The sequence below is a fragment of the Tupaia chinensis genome, unplaced genomic scaffold (genome assembly GCF_000334495.1).
Source record: "Tupaia chinensis unplaced genomic scaffold, TupChi_1.0 Scaffold000065_1, whole genome shotgun sequence".
In the NCBI taxonomy this organism is placed as follows: domain Eukaryota; kingdom Metazoa; phylum Chordata; class Mammalia; order Scandentia; family Tupaiidae; genus Tupaia; species Tupaia belangeri.
The window spans coordinates 4,079,432-4,089,875 of NW_006159523.1; the positions used below are offsets into that span (position 1 = coordinate 4,079,432).

General features: G+C 41.4%; 1 pseudogene; it reads left to right on the forward strand.

Moving 5' to 3' along the window:
- Nucleotides 1-602: 602 nt before the first annotated feature.
- Nucleotides 603-977, forward strand: LOC102472764 (60S ribosomal protein L31 pseudogene; annotated as a pseudogene).
- Nucleotides 978-10,444: the final 9,467 nt, after the last annotated feature.

Below are 10,444 nucleotides of genomic sequence, written 5' to 3' on the forward strand. Positions count from 1 at the left end.
GGAGTGCACTTAGGTGATACTGTTTGGCCCGATGCTTTGTTACACTGGAAGAGGTCATCTACGGAAGTCTCCAAGAGTACCAGCGGCAGAGGCTGGAATTTTCCGATGAAAAACACAGCCATTTTGCAACTTCAGAAATAATACTGGCCAGGAATTACACTTGGGAATAGTGTGTCTGGCATAGAATAGCTTATTTTCCCAGCATGACCTTAGGATATAATTTGGTAATGAGATCATTTGGCAACCTTGAGCTTTAATACAGTGAAATTAAATAATTGAGTTGGCTGTGGTTTTTTCACTTATCCTTACTCCTCTAAGGTGGAATTTAGCCAGGATTACCAAATAAACATTTGTATTTTCAAGACTTCCATTTTATAATTACAATTTGAATAATATGGAAAGACAACTTTCTTCAGTAGCACAGAGTGTCTTTATCTGAACAAATGTAAATTCCTTCATTGTATTTGGATTCTGTACTAGGCTTGGTCCAGACCCAACCTTTTTATGATTATCAAAGCCAACATTTCTCACTACCTGTTTAACTCATAAGGCATACATTGTATTTAACTTTCAGTCTGGCTTTCCAGCTTAGGCTGGGCAGAATGGCTCCCGCAAAGAAGGGTGGAGAAAAGAAGGGCCATTCTGCCATCAATGAGGCGGTGACCCTGGAATACACCATCGACATTCACAAGCACATCCATGGCATGGGCTTCAAGAAACGTACCCCTTGGGCACTCAAAGAAATTCGGAAATTTGCCATGAAAGAGATGGGGACTCCAGATGTGCGCGTTGATATCAGGCTCAACACAGTTGTCTGGGCCAAAAGAATAGGGAACGTCCCATATCGAATCCATGTGCGGTTGTCCAGAAAATGAAACGAGGATGAAAATTCACCCAACAAGCTCTATACTCTGGTGACCTATGTACCTGTTACCACTTTCAAAAATCTACAAACAGTCAATGTGGATGAGAACTAACTGCTGATTTTCAAATAAAGTTATAAAACAAACAAAAAAATTCAGTCTGACCCACAAAGTCTGCTCTCTGTTTGTATCTGCTTTATTTTTCCAAATTTATTAAAAGTTTTCAGAAAGCAAAGGCCTTATTTGACTTCTCTTTTGGATTGACCGATTGATCAATTGTATTATTTATTTATTTATGTGGAGAGATTTTTGCTATAGGGTATGCACAATTGCCAGAGAAACAGAGAAAGAGAGAGAGACAGAAAGCAAGAAATCATCCCCTACCCCCACCCCCAGGGAGGGGATAGCCACACTTCGATCCCTTCTCCTCCATCCTCCTTTTGGAATTTTGGGCATGCATGCTCTTGCACCTGGCATGACTTTCAAGCGGCCAAGTCTGGGACTCAAACTGCAGTCAGTCACATAAGAGTCTAGGGCCTTAACAACTATGCGACCCATTTACCCTGACTGATCAAGTCATCAAAATTCAAGTGCTGCATACCTAACAGAATCTCAATTAGCACTAGTTGATTCAGTGAAAATTATTATTGGGTCAAACATTGTTGTGTCACCAGTTCTATTGTCTTACGGTCCCAGGATTGACTTTTCATACATATTAATAAAAATTCCATCTCACATGCTTTGACTACAAAGTTCCACACAAGTAGAGTAGGAATGAGAAGATTGAATGTATCATCTAGTTAAATGATTGACTTTAACGAACACTGAAATGGTATCTTCCAATACACATTTTCTTAGAGATAGCAATTTTGGGTTTTTCAGCTGATCATTGAAATCTATAATTTTTAAATTTGTCCACTTTTTTTTTGACAAGAGAATGTGTATGTGCTTGCCAGAGAGAGAGAAAGAGAGAGAGAGAGAGAGAGAGAGAGAGAGAAGAATGCACCCACCTATGTGGCATGGTCACACCACAATCCCTTTTCCTCAGTCTCTCCATTTTTCCAGGATTTGGAGCATGTATGCACAAGTGCTGGGTGTTTTTCTCAAGCTGCCACTTCTGTGGGACTTGAACCAAGCAGTCAGCCATGTGGGATCTGGCTGCCTTAACCACATGGCCATGCAGCCACCCCTCAACTTTTTCTTTAAATACTAAATAGGGTGATTAAAAAATCACGGGGGGAAAATTACCAGCCCATTTTCAATCTTAAGATTCCAACGGGGTTTACCTGTCCTCAGACCTCCCTCTACCCAATTATTACCCTTACCCATCAATCACTCAGAAATTTACAAGTTTACTGTTGAGCTAGTAATTAAATCATGAGGCTTCTCTAAGTGTTCTACATAAAACCACAACCCACTGGGGCTGGCAGGTGGCGTGGTAGTTGTGGTGGATTCTCACATGGCTGATCACAGTCCTGGTCCCAGACCTGGTGGCTTGCTATCTCACTTTCTCTCTCTCTGTCTTTCTCTCTCTCTGTCTTTCTCTGGTCAATTTAGAAAATAATAATAACAAAATAAAATAACTAAACAATTCTTTAAAAAGGCAAAACAAAACCACAGCCAATTTTTTTTTCTGATCCAATTATAGCTTTTAAAAAACGTTTGCAATATCAAAAAAAAGATACGGTTATGCACTTAGAGAAGGAAGGAAAGGAAAGTGGACACAGAGCTTAAGGTCTTGACATAGAATTGCTCAAAGCAGATAAAAATGAGCTTCTAAAAAACAGAAGAGAGTATTACTTTTCAGAAGAAAAAAATAAAAGTTACTAAACAGACATCATATTTGAATCCTCTTGGCTACAACACATAATTGCTACTCTTGTGATATATTCAGGGTTTTTTTTTTACTGCTTAATCTTGTTGATTAAGCAATCAACAGGACAATGAACAACTAATGTTGATTATAATTCCTGGGAAAATGTTCACTTCAATAACAAAATCAAAAATTCTGTTTTTCATGGAGATAGTCATTAGCTTGATGAGAGTATTGTTTCTGTTTGGGAGATTGTGCTATTCAATGCTGGGTGATGTTTTGAAACTGAACTAAATTCGTCAAGTCCTTCTTCTGAAACCAGTCCATGAGAAGTATTAATAAATAGAGCTCTTTTTGTACTAAAAATGTATCTTATTGAATGCAATAGTTGTGTTAGTTCTGTAAAAAAAATAAATTCACATACGTTTATACCAACAAAAATCTTACTGCTGTTCATGAATATAGCATTCAAACGATGAAATCATATATATTTCTCTTATGTTAAGAGCAGAAAATTAACTCTCTTTTCTCCTCTAGGAAGGTGTGTTCTAACATATTACTATGACAGACATATGCAGGTGACCACCCAGTGAATTACGCCTTCTATACCCTTGTAGAAGGCATAATTTGGCCAGAAGTATATGGCAAACCCAAAGGGATTCAACAGATGTCTTTTTCTGTTGTTGTTTTTGAGAGGTTTTTGTTATAGGGCGTGTGCGCTCACCAGAAAGACAGAGAGAGACAGAGAGGCAGAAAGCAAGAAATCTCCCCCAGGGGAGATGGCCATTCCACAATCACTTCTCCAATCTCCTCTGGGGATCTTGGGGATCCACGCACACATGCCCAGCCTGAGTTTAAGTCACCAGGTCCAAGACTTGAACCGCAGCTGACTATATGGGAGTCCAGTGATGTAGCCATTACACTATCTGATGGTCCCTCAACAGATGTCTTAACATACCTAATTAGTTGACATGAAGTTAATCAAATGGGAGATTATCTTGTGAATCAGATGAGCTCTTTAAAAGAGGTCTGAGGGGCCAGTAGATGGCATAGTAGTTACATCACTGGACTCCCACGTGGCTGATCATGATTCGAGTCCTGGACCCTGAGGCTTGAAACTCACACTGGGCATACATGCATGCATTCCCAAGATCCTGGGAGGAGAATGGAGAAGAAGGAATTGTTCTGTGGCCATTCTCCCCGGGGGAGGGGCAACTTCTCTTTCTCTCTCTCTCTCTCTCTCTCTCTCTCCCCAGTGAGCACACAAGCCCTAAGGCAAAAAGCTCTACAAAAAAATAAATAAAAGGGGTTTGAGCCTTCTCTGAAGTCAGAATTGTGAAGCAGTAGGTCTTGCATGAGTGTGTATGTGTCTGTGTGTGTGTCTGCGTATGTTCCTGGCTTTGAAGAAGCAATTTTCAGCCAACAGAAATTCTACAGCAACAAGGAGATGAATTCTGCCAACCACCTCAGACAGCTTGGAAGCCTATCCATACCTCGTTGAGCCTCCAGATGAGAATCCAACCCAGCCTTGGTGTCAGCTTTGTAAGACCCTGAGCAAAGAACCCAGCTAAGCTATGCCTGGACTCCTGGCCCACAGAAACTGTGATACAATAGCAATGAAAGTGTGATATTTTCAGTCACTGAGTTCGTGCTAGCTTGCTATGCAGCAAAGGACATTAATACAATCACATCTCACATTTAAAAAAGACAAGGATGACACCTTCAACATTTTATACTTTATATGGGTGCTAAGGTTTGAACGTGTTCCCCTAAAATTCATATGTTGGAATTTAGTTGTATCATAAAGGTATTAAGAGGCAACTAAAACTCCTTACAGTGTTGAAAGGTGTGGTCTTGGGGAAATGACTTGGGATGGAATCCCATGATGAGTCCTGGTGGGTTTATAAGGAGAGAGATGAGGCAGATGGAGTCATTCTCTGTGCTTGCTCTGTCTTTCTGTCTTACCTTCAATCAAGCAATCCATCAGCAAGAACCCTCACCAGATGTGGCCTTTTAACTCTGGACTTCCAAAAACGATGACCTAAAAAAACCTCTATTCTCATAAATTACCCAAACTTAGGGATCTCTGTTATTAGCAATAAGGTGGTCCCACAAAATACTGAAATGTATTATAAAGTTATTGTAGTAAGTTTTCTTAGCATAAGAATAAGTGGCTAAAGGAAGAGTTAAAACATAACCAATATTTCTGCCAACAAATTCTCCTGATGGAGTGGTATACAATAAAGGTAGCCTTTCAAATAAGTGGAGAAAAGACTAATGTTAAATAAATAATATTGGAACAATTGGTTACCCATTTGAAATACATAAAAGTGAACCACAAAGATAGGCCCTGATCTTAATTTTTACCAAAATAAAGTCCAGACTGGTCAAAGATTTAGATGCAATAGTGAAACCTTGACAGTACTGGAATAAGATACAAGAATGAAATCGTTTTAAATTATCTAGTAGTGGGTCACAGCTTTCTAAACAGGAAAAAGAAGCAGGAAAAGAAGGATACATTTCATGCCCTCTGCAAAAAAGCAATAAAGGATTAAATGGGGAAATCTTTGCACCACATATAATAAAAGAACTTTTTAAACATATAAAAGGCAGTTAATCATTAAGAAAAGATGATAAGATAAATAGTATAATAGAAAATTGGGCAGAGGGTTTGGATAAGTCATCACAAATATGCACATACAATCTTTTTCAAAATCTCTTATTGTAAAAAATTCAAACATATAGAAAAGTAAAGAGATTGGTTCAAAGAACCCCGCCCCACACACCCCATTCCTAAATACAATAGCTATCAAATCCTGGCCACTCTTATTTCATCCCTACCACCCACATTCCTGACCTGCCACCCCTCAGTGCATTGTTAGGATTCAAGTCATTCTATCTGCTAATGCATCAGAAAGTATATCTAGATTATAAAATGCTATCTTTTCTATCGTATTGGTAAAGGTATATTATTTGCAGAAGGCTTTGAAAGAGCAAGAAAATGGCAAGAATATAGCTTATCTCTGATACTGTCAGAGAGGAAATTGGGGAGATTTGAGAGGACAGCAAAAGTTTTTCCATCTTCATTCGATAAAGAATGAAGCCATAAACCTTGAATACAGATTCTCGAACAAGAGTAAAGGAGGCATTTTCTGAGAATAAAAGGAGTTCAAGAAAAGACCTAAGTAGAGTAGGAGTAGGAAAAGGTGTTCGAAACCAACTCTCTCTCTCTTTTTTTTTTTTTTTTTAAGATTTTTGCCATAGGTCTCATGTGTTTCCAGGAGACACACAGAGAAAGAAAGAGATGGTGAGAAGGAAAGTGAGAAATCACCCCCCACACACACACCCTAAAGGAGATGGCCATGCCACAATACCCTCTTCTCCATTCTCCTCTCAAGATTTTGGGCACACATTCACACATGTGGTGTGATTTTTCAAACCATCAGATCCAGGACTTCAACCATAGTTGGCCATGTAAGAATCCAGTGCCTTAACTACTATGGCACCTGCTGGCCCTGAAACCAGCCCTATTTATGGGGGTTATTTGTGTGCTAAGTGTTGTAGTCTGGACAGTGCTAGTCTGTGAACTTCCTGAGGGCATGAGCCTAATCATTTCTTCTGTACTACGGCCTTACATCACATTTGCCCTTATGAAGTCAACCCTGAGGAATGGCTTCCATCCTCACACCCTCTGTCACATGGCTGACTGCCCTGTTGACTCTCAACACTTATCAGCTCACAAGCGCATGTGACTTCATATGAATAAAATGAATAGCAGTAAATGGGAAAGGGCTGGGTTCCGGGTAGTGAGCAGGTTCAGAAAGGCATGCGTCTTGAGAAGGCCCAGAGAACTCCCCTGAGTCACTTCCTTCACAGGATCAGCCCTGTGGGCACTTTGCCACCTGTAGTTACTCTCGAAGTCAAGGAGGGAGCTAATAACTTAACCAGGAGTGACCGGACCTCTGGGCACAGTGAGGGCTGCACAGAGCATGCACGAGGGTCTGTACGTTATGCACATCCTTTAAAGTGGTCTGGGAGATGGAGTCAGTCCTGTAAGGGCTGCCTGTGAGACCTTGCTGAAGGAGGATCCACCAAGCCACCCACAAGCCACTGGCCTCTGTTTTTCAAAGTCCAGGAAAACATCATTCTGCTCAATAAACCCTGGCAGGTGAAGCATATACTCTGTGTGTCTGCGTCAGGGGTAAGCACAAAGGGAATTACAAAAGCAAATTAGATGAGGTTTAAGCCCTTGAAGATCATACACTCCAGAAAGGTAGAACACTATGCCAGCAAGGCTGACAGTCTTTTAGCACATTCTAGGCATGAGGTACTGGAATAGGACCCATTATCTAAGGACAACACAAGTCCAAAGCACATTGAGAGGGAGCCAGAGGGAGGTGCAGCAGTAACGCAGCGCTCTGCAAGGCTGACCCACAGGAGAAGGTTCCAATCTTAGACGCGAAGACCTCCCTGCACATGTCGGGTGAACACCTGCCCATGATCCAGGGCTGGCTGTGGCTAGGGGTGAACACGGGGGCAAGCCTGTTGAGGTGCTGTTTCTGTCTCTCCTTCCCTGCTCCTGCCTCTCTCACGCAAGGAAGAAATAAATATATAAACGTAAAAAAATACGCAATGGAAGTTCAGAAAAGTTCTTGAGGAAGTGACATTGGAACTTAAATTGAAGATTAGGTATGATCTTAACAAGTTGAGTCAGTGAGAGCAACTGAGGGAGAGTATATTAATCAAAGTTGAAGAGGCAAAGAAATAAGAGAGGTGCCCAGGAATGAGGAATACTCCACTTGACTCTGCACACCCCACTTTGTATAATCAAATGGAGTACTGTTGCAGGAACTTCCTACTTCCTTTCTCTTCTTAGTCCAGTCTATGAATGATCAGACTCATCTTTCTTTCTTTTTCTTTTCTTTTTTTTTTTTGTTTGAGAAAGAATTTTCCTGTAGGATATATGTACTTTCCAGAGAGACAGAAACACAGAGACAGAAAGTGAGAAATCATCCCCCCATCCCCCCAGGGAGGATGGCCACACCACAATCTCTTCTCCTGCACTCTCCTCTCAAGATTATGAGCACGCACGTGCACGCATCCAGCGTGAGTTTTAAGCCACCAGGTCCAGGACTAGAACCATGATCAACTGTGTGGGAGTCCAACAACATAAACATTATACGATCTGGTGGTCCTTAGATTTATCTAAAACCAATTACCTGACTAAATAATAATCCCACCAAGAAGGAAGACAGGAAGGGAGAGAGACAGGGAAAGAAACTAAAAAAAAAAAAAAAAAAAAAAAGGCCTTTTAACAAATCCTTCTGACTATAAACTAAAACCTAAAAGCCCTATCATGGAAAACATTGAGCACCTGGCAGTGCCAACCAATGTACTTTTAGATTCATCTCATCTCCACACACCACTTCCTCCATTTTAACCACCCTCATACATGTTATGTATTTTGTCCTTCCACGCCTTTATTCCTGCATTCCCTTCTGCCTGAAATAGCCTAAACTCTGTCAAAATCAGTTTAAGATTTTAAGGCTCAGTTTAAATGACACCTTTCCTAGGTGTTAAGTGTTCCCCCTTCTGTGACCCCACAATGTATCTGGCCCCTAGCTTCATCTGAGATTGGAGCTGAAGTCAGACGACAGGTCTAGGTTCTAGTTCTGCCATGTAAGGACTCTTTGGACTGAGGGCCTTCTACTGACCTCTCTGAGACTTAGTTTCTTCATTTGTAAAAACTGGATAGTTAAGATCTTCCTATAGAATTCAGTAAGATAAACTATGTGAAAATAGGTTGTAAACTATGGCATGCGCAACATTTTTACATATAAACATGTAAAAGGTAAAAAGTTCCTATTCCACTAGAATTGAAGTCTCAAAGAACAGGAACCAGAAAAGAAAAACGTGTATTTAAAAATAATAATTACCAAAAAAGTTGTAAAGATATATAGAGAGCCCTATACACTTATTCCCCCAGTTTTGCCAGAGTTGTGCTTGTGCTTGCCAGAGAGACACAGAGGGAGAGAAAGAAAGCGCTCCTTAATGGGTATGGATATGCCACATTCCCTTCTCCATTCTCCGTCCTGTCAAGATTTTGAACATGTGCATATGTACACACACACACACACACACACACACACCATGTATTTCAAGCCACCAGAGCCAGAGTTCAAACTGTGGGGTCGGCAACGTAGGGTCTGGCTTCCTGAACTACAGGCCATAGAGCCCAATCAAATCTCATATACTCATATCCCTCTTCCCCTATTATTTAATAAATAATTACTTAATTAAATAATCACCATACATTTGTCAAAATGGAGAAAGGAACATTGGTACAATACTGTTTGCTCAATGACTTTATTCTCATTTTTGTCAGTTTTTCAACTAATGTCTTTCTCTGTTCCAGGGTCCAGTCCAGATTCCCATGCTGTATTTCCTTGCAACACCTCCCTAGTCTCCTTCTATTAGTGACAGTTCCTCAGTCTTTATGACTGATAATTTTGAAGAGGACTAGTTAGATATTTTATGTAAGTAGAAAAACCCTCAGTGTGGATTTTTCTGGTATCTTGTATGATTAGACTGAGGTTATGGGTCTTTGGAGAATAATGCAGAGGTGATATGCCCATCCTGCACGTCAGGGGGTACATCACATCAACATGACATATTCTTTTCTTTTCTTTTTTTTTTTTTTGGAGAGGTTTCTGCCATAGGACGCTTGCGCTCGCCAGACAGAGAGAGACAGAGAGACAGAAAGCGAGAAATCACTCCCAGGGGGGATGGTCACGCCACGATCCCTTCTCCTCCATTCTCCTCTCGGGATCTTGGGCACGCACGCACACGCGCCCGGCGTGAGTTTAAGCCACCAGGTCCGGGACTCAATCCGTGGTCGACTACGTGGGAGTCCAGCGACATAGCCATTACGCTAACTGCTGGTCCCAACATGATATATTCTTTGTGATTAAAAAAAAAAATGGGGCTGTTTGGTTCATTGTTGGCATCTGAAATAGACTGATACATAATGGTATTCAATAAATATAATAGATGCCTTTCTTAACTATTCCATGTATGTCTCTTATAACAAACTCCTAAACTGCAAGGACCATATCATATGCGTATCTTGTTTTTTTCTGATGCCTAGACTTTAACTTCAGTAAATATCTGATCTTCCCATTTTACAAATTCAGGAGCCTTCTTCCCCAACAGTAAGCTAGAGGGCGGCGGTCACGCATGCCTTAGTCATACTACTAATGCGAAAGCCTGCTGGAGTGAGGTGCCAAGCTCATGAGCAGGGCCATGGGCTACGGCCTGGACTGTCCGCCCGGCACCGTGCGGTGCGCCTCTTCCTGCATTACTCCTTGCATTCTTCATCACCTCGATTGACCCCCATTTCACAGGTGAGAAAATGGAGTGAACGAGGAACAGTAACGGACTCAAAGTCCCCATCTGGTGTGTCTAGGAAATGAGATGACTATTTTCATTCAAAAGCCATGGAGCGACAGGGATCGCACACAGGGAAAGAAAAGATCCGCGATCAACAACTCATGTCAAAGAACAAAACGTCCGGAAAATAAAAAGGAACCATCCTTGTGCGCTTGCGCTCAGCTGGGCGCTCGGCAAGCCCCTCTCTCAGTGCGCCTGCGCCGAGCCTCACTTCCGCCAGGCTTCGATTGGCTTCAAGGCTATGTTTCCTCTCTTAACAGAGATGCAAGAGGCTGGTGATTGGGTGGCGCGCGTGCTGATGACGCAAACGGAAGTATCC